Genomic DNA, 9,907 nt, shown 5'->3' with positions numbered 1-9,907 from the left:
AATCTTTAGAATTGTGCGGTTTAGATCTAGACGTCGATTGCTTCTCACATGGACAATTATATGTTGCGTGTTCTAGAGTCGGCAAACCAGACAATCTCTATATCTGCACAGACAATGGAACAACACAAAATGTTGCATACCCACAGGCATTGTGAAATTAAGCGTATTAGAAACGTGTGCTTTCTCTTTTCTTTCTTTTCCATTTAACCAGACTGAGCCACAGCAATGCGTGGCTGGGTACAGTAAAAAAAAAAAAAAAAAAAAAAAAAAAAAAAATATATATATATATATATATATATATATATATATATATATATATATAATTTTCCCCTAGCCTGTTTGGTTCAGTGCATTGAGCGTTGGCCAGCCTGTGGACCAAAGGGTCCCAGGTCCGATTCAGGCCAAGATCATGGGCCTTGGTGGCAGGTTCTTTGGGCCCTGGCCCTGGTCGGAGGCAACCAATTGACGTGTTTCTCTCACATCGATGTTTCCCTCTGTCTTGCCCTGTCTCCTCCACTTTCCCTAAAAATCAATGGAAAAATATCCTCGGGTGAGGATTAACAGCAACAAATATATATGTGTGTGTGTGTGTGTGTGTGTGTATTATTGATTTTAGGGAGGGAGGGAGGGAGGGAGGGAGGGGAGGAGAGAGAGAGAGAGAGAGAGAGAGAGAGAGAGAGAGAAATACCTATCAGTTGCCTCCAATACATACTCCAGCTGGGAATTGAACCTGAAACCTGGAAAGGAATCAGTGACCTTTCAATGCGCAACATGACGCTCAACCAACTGAGCCACACCAGCCAGGGCTCTGTTGCTTCCTGTATGTGCCCTGATTGGGGATCGAAACCACAAACAGTGGCATAAGGGAAGACGCTCTAGCCAACTGAGCCACCGGTCCAGGGCCAAATTGATTGATTTTGTACATTTCATGGACAAGGCCTCATCCAGATTTACCTCATTTCAAACACACATACTACAGGGCGCCGCCCCCCCCCCCCCCCCCACACACACTTTCTTGTCATTCGTAAGGCGAGTCACGCTAAAATCCACAACCACATGACATTGCACCAATGTTCCCCACACCCACCTGCTTGTTGTCTTGTCTTTGGTCTTTCTGGTGAATATATACATATACATATATATATATATATATATATATATATATATATATATACATAGGCAGTGGCAGATGTGGTCCAGGTTATCGTTTATTGCCTGTATGGCTTCCTGGCTTTGTTGCTTTGTTTGTAGGCCTTGGAAACGAAGTATGGTACCTATTTGCTTTGTTTAACAATGGACAGGTTATTTTGATTTTCTGAATTGTATAAATCATCCCACTCATTGAATGCCTTATTGATTGAATGACAATCCCATTGATTGTGATCTTACTGGTTATCGAAGCACATTCTTCTGTACCCGGGAAACAGGACAGCACAATTACCCTAAATTGTTTTAGTGGCCATAGGTGGTGCATTCCAGTTGACTCAGTGGTCCTAAGACCAGGACAGTGCAATTACTCTAAAGTGCCTCGATGGCTCTAGATAATGTGTTTCTATCAACTCAGTGATCCGGAGACCCAGAACTGTAATTTAGATAACATGCCTAAGTTTAACCCAGGTTACCCAAAGGCTCTAGATAATGTATTTCTGTCAATTCAGTGACCCCGAGACCCGAAACTGTAATTAACATGCTTAATTCTGCGTTTTTTGCGAGCCAGGTGCCTCATTCCAAACCCTGGGATGTAATCAATACCTTTGTGATTTTTGCCTATATAAGTCTGGTTTTGCCACCATCTTATTGCTATGAGATTTGGGAATGTCCCCTCATAGTCCCGGATTGCAATAAATGTGACTCTTTAATTCGACTTCTTGAGGCGTCCTTCTGTGATTCGAGGGGTACATTACAACAGAAAGGCCTCCTCCCTACGTTGAAAATCATAGATTTGGGGTGGTGGGGGGTAGTGGAAGGGTGGAACACAAAAGAAAGCCAAAGAGAAAGAAACGGGGGGGGGGGGGGGCGGTAAATGGTGACAGAAAGAGACTTTATACTTTGGGTGCTGTATTCAGGTGATGTTTCGTTGAGTTGTACACTTGAAAAACTTGCATGTATGTGTGTGTGTGTGTGTGTGTGTGTGTGTGTGTGTGGTGTGTGGTGTGTGGTGTGTGTGGGGTGTGTGTGTTTTCTTGGAGTTCCATACCATTAACCTGAGAAACACGCAAACCTGTAAATAATTTCTGTGATGAGTTTATTTGAACCAGACTGTTGGCAATTGCCGGGAAGCAGAATCTCAAGGAATTAAAAATCTATTCTTTTCAAGGCAGGGAGGAGGCCTTTCCAAGGCCTAGATAACAAAGTCCGGAGGCCAGACCAGGGCTGAAGGATAAACTAAAGTCATCATATAGGAGTTTAAAAGCACCCTGCCTCTGCATAGATACACAGCACAGCAAAGCCCAAAGTCCACAAGCATGTCTTTGACCTATTTTTATAAATCACCATCCAAGGATGAGACTTGTAAGTGGTTTCAAACACTGTTCTACACTCTTTCCTGCTGTTGACCAGTGGGTTCCATGAAATCCAGTGATGATAGATGAGGGAGGTGGGAGAAAGCAAAGGGGCGGCCAGGGGGGAGGGGGGGCGGTTTGGTAAGCTGTAAAATGATAGTGAGCGGTCAAAAATTAACATGACAACAGTAACAATGTGGTCTCTGCCCTGGGACTCTGGGCTGTGCCCCAAGAGCACTGGAAAAAAGGGAAGTGACTAGTTACCTCTTGTCATTCACTAGTCCAAAGACATGTGACCCGCCCTAACCGGTTTCGCTCAGTGGATAGAGCGTTGGCCTGCGGGCCTGCGGGCTGAAAGGTCCCAGGTTCGATTCCGGTCAAGGGCATGTACCTGGGTTGGGGGCACATCCTCAGTAGGAGATGTGCAGGAGGCAGCTGATCGATGGTTCTCTCTCATCGATTTATCGAACTCTCTGTCCCTCTCCCTTCCTCTCTGTAAAAAATCAATAAAATATATATAAAAAAGATAAATATTCATTTATCGTACAGTTAAGTCTGACGCTCTATCCACTGAGTCAAGCTGGGCAGGGCAATATGTGGCCCCTTTTCATCCACAATGCACCTTTCATTTTATCCTATTGCATTTCATTTCATTTTATTCACCGATGTGTCCCCCAATAAATTCAATTCCGGAAAAAACATAATAACTGAAAGGAAGCAGAGAAAATGATTCCTCCGTTGTCGCCCCGTGAATACTCGCCGCCTTTAGGTCTTCATTGTCGTGACACACACACGCCCGCCCCCCCCCCCCCCCCCCCCCCCCCCCCCGCTCCCCTTGAGGTTTTGAAGGTCCCGGGCCCGCAAAAAGTGTTCTGGGTACGTCCTCTCGGTCCTCTGTCAGGCCCCACCCCCCAAAAAACTTTTCCAGTCCCCCTTCCGGTGCCAGGCGGTGTGTGTGCGTGGGTGCGCGCGCACGGGGCCTTCCTGGGCAAACCTCAGGTGGTGGAGCCCCCGCCCCGCCCCGCCGCCCCGCCGCCCGCCAGGGGCCCGGGCCGACACGGTCCCACTGGAGAGGTGGGCGCGGGGAGGGGATCGGCCACCCTTGCCCCCTGCCCCCCCTCCTCCCCCCAAACACACACACAGCGGGCGGCGGGGCTCCCGCCCGGGCCGGGCCGGGCCCGGGCCCACGGCCCCGGAGCCGCCCCACTGACGTTCTCGCTGGTGTTCGCGCGCCACCTGGCGGCCGTTTTTTATAAGGTCTTTCCCTTGGTGCGGCGTGGCTGCCTGGCTAGGCCCTGGAATTCAGTTCATTCTGGAAACCTCTTGCTACTCGGGTGTCACTGTGTGTGAGTGTGAGTGTGTGTGAGTGTGTGTGTGTGTGTGTGTGTGTGTGTGTGTGTGTGTGTGTGGCGGGGGTGGGGGGGGAGGGGAGAGGGAGGGACCCCGAGAGAAACTCCCCTGTATTCCTGTTTCTTAAAGGAAGGGTGCTAGTCAGACCCACTACAGATCCTTTGCGTTTTCTGGTCAATGGCCTGGCCTGGCCCGCATACCCCCATGTCCTGTCCTGCCAGACTTTTTTGCAGAAATACCTCCACCCGAAGAGTTCTTCACCTTTGTTTTAAAAAAGAGAAAGAGAAAGAAAGAAAAAGAAAGAAGAAAGAAAGAAAGAAAGAAAGAAAGAAAGAAAGAAAGAAAGAAAGAAAGAGAAAATGACATCAACAAAGGAGCAAACGGACCCCAGGCCCTCCCCATCCCCTGCAAGCCCCCAGCCAACAAACAGAACTCCAGCTGCTCTCCTCCTACCGCATGCCCTTACCAGAGTCGCTCACTGTCTTAGAAATACGTTGGGGGCCCGCTCAGCGAATGACTCCTGTCCGTCCCCCCGTCCCCCCGACCCCCCCGCCCTCCTGCCTCTGCCACAATTCGGTGCCTGGAACCAAGCCGATCTTCTCCTTTCCTTCCTGAAGTGACTATGCCGCCACCGCAGCCGCTCAGGCGAGCCAGAGACAATATTCCAAAGTGGCCAGATGGCAAAAAAGACTCCAACTGGACATAAAGATGGAGGGGGCGGGGGTGGGGGGAGAGATGACGACGAGCGCACACGGGGACTCGTTTTTTGCACTTTAGACAGGAAGCCAGCTGAGAGGCAGAGGAATCTGTAGGAACGGGCCTCCCTCATCTCTCCTTTCGCCTCCCCGCCTACTAAGTGGCTTGCCCACAATCGCCCCTCTCTTTTCAACCCAGTCTGAAAAAGCGTGGATGCGGCTCTTCCACGGTCTCCTTAGGAGCGCTCCCCTTGTCACATCAGACACTTGAGGGAAAGAAAACGTTGCCCTCATGTCTCCCTGCCGCCCCCCCCCCCCCCCCCCGGTGTGTCAGGTGAATTTTTCAGGGCCGCCTCCTCCACAAACCCTAAGAAGGTGGAGGTAAGATTTTGGCCTCGGTGACATTTTCCTCTCTGGCATCTTAGAACGCTACCAGTGACTTCCAAGTGTTTTCAAACACTTTTGCACCGTTTCCTGCCATTTGTAAGTGAATTTTCAAGTGGTTTCCAAAACTGTTGTACAGTGTCCTGCACTTTAGAAGTGATTCCCAAGTGTTGCCCGACACTGTCCTACACTGCTTCCTGATCTAGATCAGTGATTTTGAAGTGATTGCGAACAATTTTAGATAGTTTCCAGCCATTTAGATGTGAATTCCAAGTGGTGTCAAATACTGTTCTACAGTGTGCTGCTTTATATCGCAAGTTTTTTACAACACTATCACTCTGTTTCCTGCCATTTAGAAGTGAATGCCAAGTGTTTTCACACACCGTTCTACACTGATTCCTGATCTTTTAAAAAATATATTTTCATTGATTTCAGAGAGGAAGGGAGAGGGAGGGAGGGAGGCAGGGAGGGAGTGGGAGAGAGAGAGAGAGAGAGACATCAGTGATGAGAGAGAATCATGGATCGATCGGCTGCCTCTTGCACACCCCATCACCCCGTACTGGGGATCGAGCCCACAACCCAGGTATGTGCCCTTGACCGGAATCAAACCTGGGACCCTTCATTCCGCAGGCTGACGTACTATCCACCAAGCCAAACCGGCTAGGGCTAGTTTGTTTGTTTGGTTTTTTAAAGAGGGTTGGAAGGGAGTGGGAGGAAGGGAAGGAGGGAGAGATAGAAAGAGAGAGAGAGAGAGAGAGAGAGAGAGAGAGAGTTGTTGTTCCAGTTGTTTATTCATTCTTTGGGAGCCTTTTAAAAAAATAGATTTTTTTGCCCTAGCATTTCGATGATGCTTCCCGCTTGCACCCTGGATGTGGTATGTATGTATGTATGTATTCAGATGATATTTTCTTGAGTTGTCCACTTGAATAACCTGAATGTTTTTGTTGTTGTTTTTTGTTTAGTTCCATACAAAGATTCCTATTTATTCATATCTGATTTATTCATTTTTTATTTTACTTTAAAGCCCGTATGGTTTTATGAACCGGTGTCTCCCCAATAATTGAGAGAGAGAGAGAGAGAGAGAGAGAGAGAGAGAAAAGACGAGACGATCCGTGAGTACTGCCTCATGTAGGTTTCAGCTCCTTGGCGGCAAAAGTGTTTTTGTGCCCTAACTGGTTTGGCTCAGTGGATGGAGCGTTGGCCTGCGGACTCGACGGGGGTGGGGCGGGGGTGGGGGTGGGGGGCAGCGGGGTGTGTGTGTGTGTGTGTGTGTGTGTCCCAGGTTCGATTCCGGTCAAGGGCATGTACCTTGGTTTCGGGCACATCCCCAGTAGGAGGTGTGCAGGAGGCAGCTAGCTGCTCGATGTTTCTCTCGTGGATGTTTCTATCCCTCTCCCTTCCTCTCTGTAAAACATCAATAAAATATTTAATAAAATTTTTTTTTTAATGTCTCCCGGGAAGGGAGAGAGGGAGAGAGGGAGAGAGGGAGGCAGGCGCCGGGACGTCTTGGGCCTGCGGGGTGTGTGTGTGTGTGTGTGTGTGTGTGTGGGGGGGGGGGGGGGGTGGGTGGGTAGTGGTGGTGTGCGACTCCGAGGAAGTCTTTCACTTTCGAATGGCCCGCTCGGCCCGCCCCCGTGTTTGTTCCGGCCATCCTCCGAGAAAAAGATTATCCTAGGCCCTCCCCCCCCCCCCCCCCCCCCGCCCCCGCGTTCGGTGGCGCCGTGCCGTCCCGGAGGGGGTTGGGGGTGGGGGCCCGGGACGCGATCGGCCCTCCGGGCGGGCGGCGGGACGCCCTTGCCGGCCCGAGATCCGGATCCGTCCCGCTGAGGTTCGCGCCGCTTGTCGGGAGCCACCTGGCGGCCGCTTTTATATCGTTTCTTCCTTGCGGAGCATCTAGGGAGGGGAAGCGGCTGCAGTGCCCGAGGCCAACTTCCAGGGTGCCGGCGGCGCTGTCGGGATCTTGCCGGCGGCGCCGGTCCGTCGGTACGCGGCCCGTTCTCCGGAGATTGGACCTGCAGCAATGCTGAAGGAGTGAGTGGCTGCCGCCTCTGGGGAGGTGGGCCGCTAGGGCGGGTCGACCAGCACTCTGTTACCCCTCCGCGGGGACCGACCGGGGCCGCCGCCGCGGGCGTAGCCGCAGAGGTTGGCTCGCGCCGCTCCGTCGGTGCCTGTCCGGTTCTCCGGAGATTGGACCTGCGGCGGGGCCATTGAAGGAGTGAGTGCCCGCCGCCGCCGGCGCCGCCGCGACGTGTGGCCCGGCACTCGCTGTCGCCCCTCCGCGGGGACCGACCGGGGCCGCCGCCGCGGGCGTAGCCGGAGAGGGTGGCTTGCGCCGGGACGCCGTCCTGCCCGAGGCGCCCCCCCCCCCCCCACCTCCCGCTTCTATTGATTTCGGCGCGGGCGCGTGCCTGCGCGACGTGCCGGGCGACTGGTGCCGTGTGTCCGCGTCCGCTCCTGCGGGTTCGTCCGTCCGTCCGTCCGTCAGAGGCGCCTTCCGCGAAATTTTTCAAAGTCCCGATTCTGAGGCGGGAGCGTGCGCGCGTTCAGTGGTCGCCCGGGCTGCGCGGGCGGGCGTGTGCCCGAGTGTGCCGCGGTCACCGGGCTCGACTTTGGGGCCGTTATCCGAGTCGCGGAGCTCCGTAGGTGGGGGCCGGCACGGGCGGTGCGTGGAGGACGGCGGAGGGCGAGGCGGGTCGGTACGAGCGCACTCGTGGTCCCGGTCGTCAGATAACGTTTCTTCGTTTTTCCGCGAGCGGGCTTGCGCCGACGCCGCGGCCGGGCCTTCCAACGACACGGTGGTTCTAGGCGCCGGGCGGAATTTTTTCAAAGTCCCGACTCGGAAGCACGTTTGACCGGGCCGTTGCCCAGGCGTGCCAAGTGGTGAGGGAGGCCGTGGACGGCCCGGCCCTCTCCCTCTTGCTGCCGCCTGTCCGTGGCACGCTCTCTTTACTGGCTTTGGGGGGTCGACCAGATAGTCCCGTCCAACCCCCCCCCCCCCCCCCGCCCTTCTTTGGTGGCGATGGGGTCCCGTGGGGTCTCCTGTGGCCGCGACTCGCTTCCGGGAGTCAGGCGTGACCTGTAGACAGAGGCCCCCGTCACCGGGCACCGTCCGTGTTTTGCCTAAAGTTGGCATTTTGTACCACGAGATGACTGTGGACACGCTGTCCTCGGGTGATTGGACGACGGGGGGTGTCCCCGGGAGGTTCTCGGCCGCGACCCGGAGCCTGACTCCCCCCACGTCCCCGGCCGCACGAGCGAAAGCCGTACGCCTCGGGCCTGCGCGCGCCGGCTGCTGTACGTCTCGGGCCCCGTCCCCACGGACCGTGGTCTTCCTCCTCCGCGTGAGAAGAGAGCGAAGGGCTTTACGTGGCGAGGCTGAAGCGCAGGCTCGTGCTCCGGACGGTTGTCCCCGCCACGTTTCCCTTCTTCTCGCCCCGTTTTTTGTTGCCGTCCGATCGATGTGGTGACGTCGCGCTCTCCCGGGCCGGGCCTAAGCCGCGCCAGCCGAGGGACGGACATTCCTTGGCGAATGGGACCGCTCTTCTCGCTCTGCCCGCGGGCCCCTCTCCTCTCCTCCCCGTCCGACGGCGGTGCGTGGAAGGGAAGGGGTGCGGAACCCGGCCCGACCTCGGTGTCACGCCCGTGGTCTCTCTGACGCAGCGGACACCCTCCGCTCGCCTTTCCCGGCTTGCGTTGTCGCGGGCGCCCCTCCTCGCGGCGGGGAGGGGGCGTCCCGTCGTCGCGCCGCACGCGCCTCCCCCGTTGGGCGTGCGGTCGCTGTTTCGCCTTGGCCCTCGGCGGGTGCCCCTGGAGCGCTCCGGGCTGTCCTGCAGGTGCCTGAGGCCGAGCTGGTGGTGTCGTTTCCCGCTCCCCGCGAGCCCCCCGCCGGGCCGCCGCTGTCGGCGGTGCGCTGGAGGGGAGCCCCGGGGGAGTCTGGCCGGATAAGGGGAAGGCACGCCCGTCCCCCCTCGCGGGAGGGGGGGCCGGGCCCTCGCAACGTGTGCCGCGCGGGCGACCGCGACGGGGCCGAGTCAGCGGGTGTGCCGGCCGCTGGCTGACCGTGAGAGTTGATTTGTTTTTGCTGCCGCCTGTTCTTCCGTTATTGTAGTTTTTTTTTTTCTTTTTTCCGTCTTGCGTCGTGCCGGTGTTCCCGACGCAACACCGCGGGCTCTCTTTTAGTTAACTGTGGACGAGGCCCCCGGTGAGGCAAGAGGACGAAGCCCAGAGGCGGCACGGGCTCGCTCCTCCCGCGCAATCTCTCTCTCTCGAACGGCCCCTATCGCGAGCGCCTGTTGTGTCCACCCTGTGCTTGACCCTGTCCCGGTCGGGTCCTCCCCCGGGCCCCCCCCGTGTTCCCTCGGAAGTGTCTCCACGTGGCTCCGCGGGCCCGATGGGGTGTTTCTGCTGGGGTTGGGGGACGACGCGCCCTCGGTGAGAAAAGCCTTCTCTAGCGATCCGAGAGGGTGCCTTGGGGTACCGGACCCCCCAGCCGCCGCCCCTCCTCTGGAAGCGCGTTCGGATAGCCGCCTCTGTGTTCGAGCGCTCGGGCCCCTCTCGCACCGGCTTTGAGGGGCCGAGCGGCGACGCAGCTTGTGCCTTACTGTGGCCCGCGCCTCCCCCCTCCGAGTCGGGGGAGGGTCCCGCCGGGCCGGGGGCCGGCGTCCGTCGCGGGGAAAACGCCGCGTTACGTGAGCGTGCACGCGCGCGTTGCCGCGTGCGCATTCGGGCGCGCGGGGGGATTCTCTCCCGTTGTGTGCCGAAGGGGTTTTGGGGGGGGCCGCGGAGGCCTTCCCCGTCCCCCCGGCGTTCCCGCTCCCGCGCCTCGAGCGGCTCTCCGCACGCACCCGCCACACGGGTTCGCAGCCGACGGGTGTGCTGCGCGGGCACGGTCGGGGCCCGGCTTGTCCTCGGGGGGCGCTCCGCCCGGGATGCGAGTCCCCGTCCGGCTCGGACTGGGCAGATGAACGGATGGGCGGC

Source organism: Myotis yumanensis, unplaced genomic scaffold, assembly GCF_028538775.1.
Source record: "Myotis yumanensis isolate MYYU_CA2020_CCGP unplaced genomic scaffold, mMyoYum1.0.hap1 SCAF_80, whole genome shotgun sequence".
In the NCBI taxonomy this organism is placed as follows: Eukaryota; Metazoa; Chordata; class Mammalia; order Chiroptera; family Vespertilionidae; genus Myotis; species Myotis yumanensis.
This window is presented reverse-complemented; position numbering follows the sequence as displayed.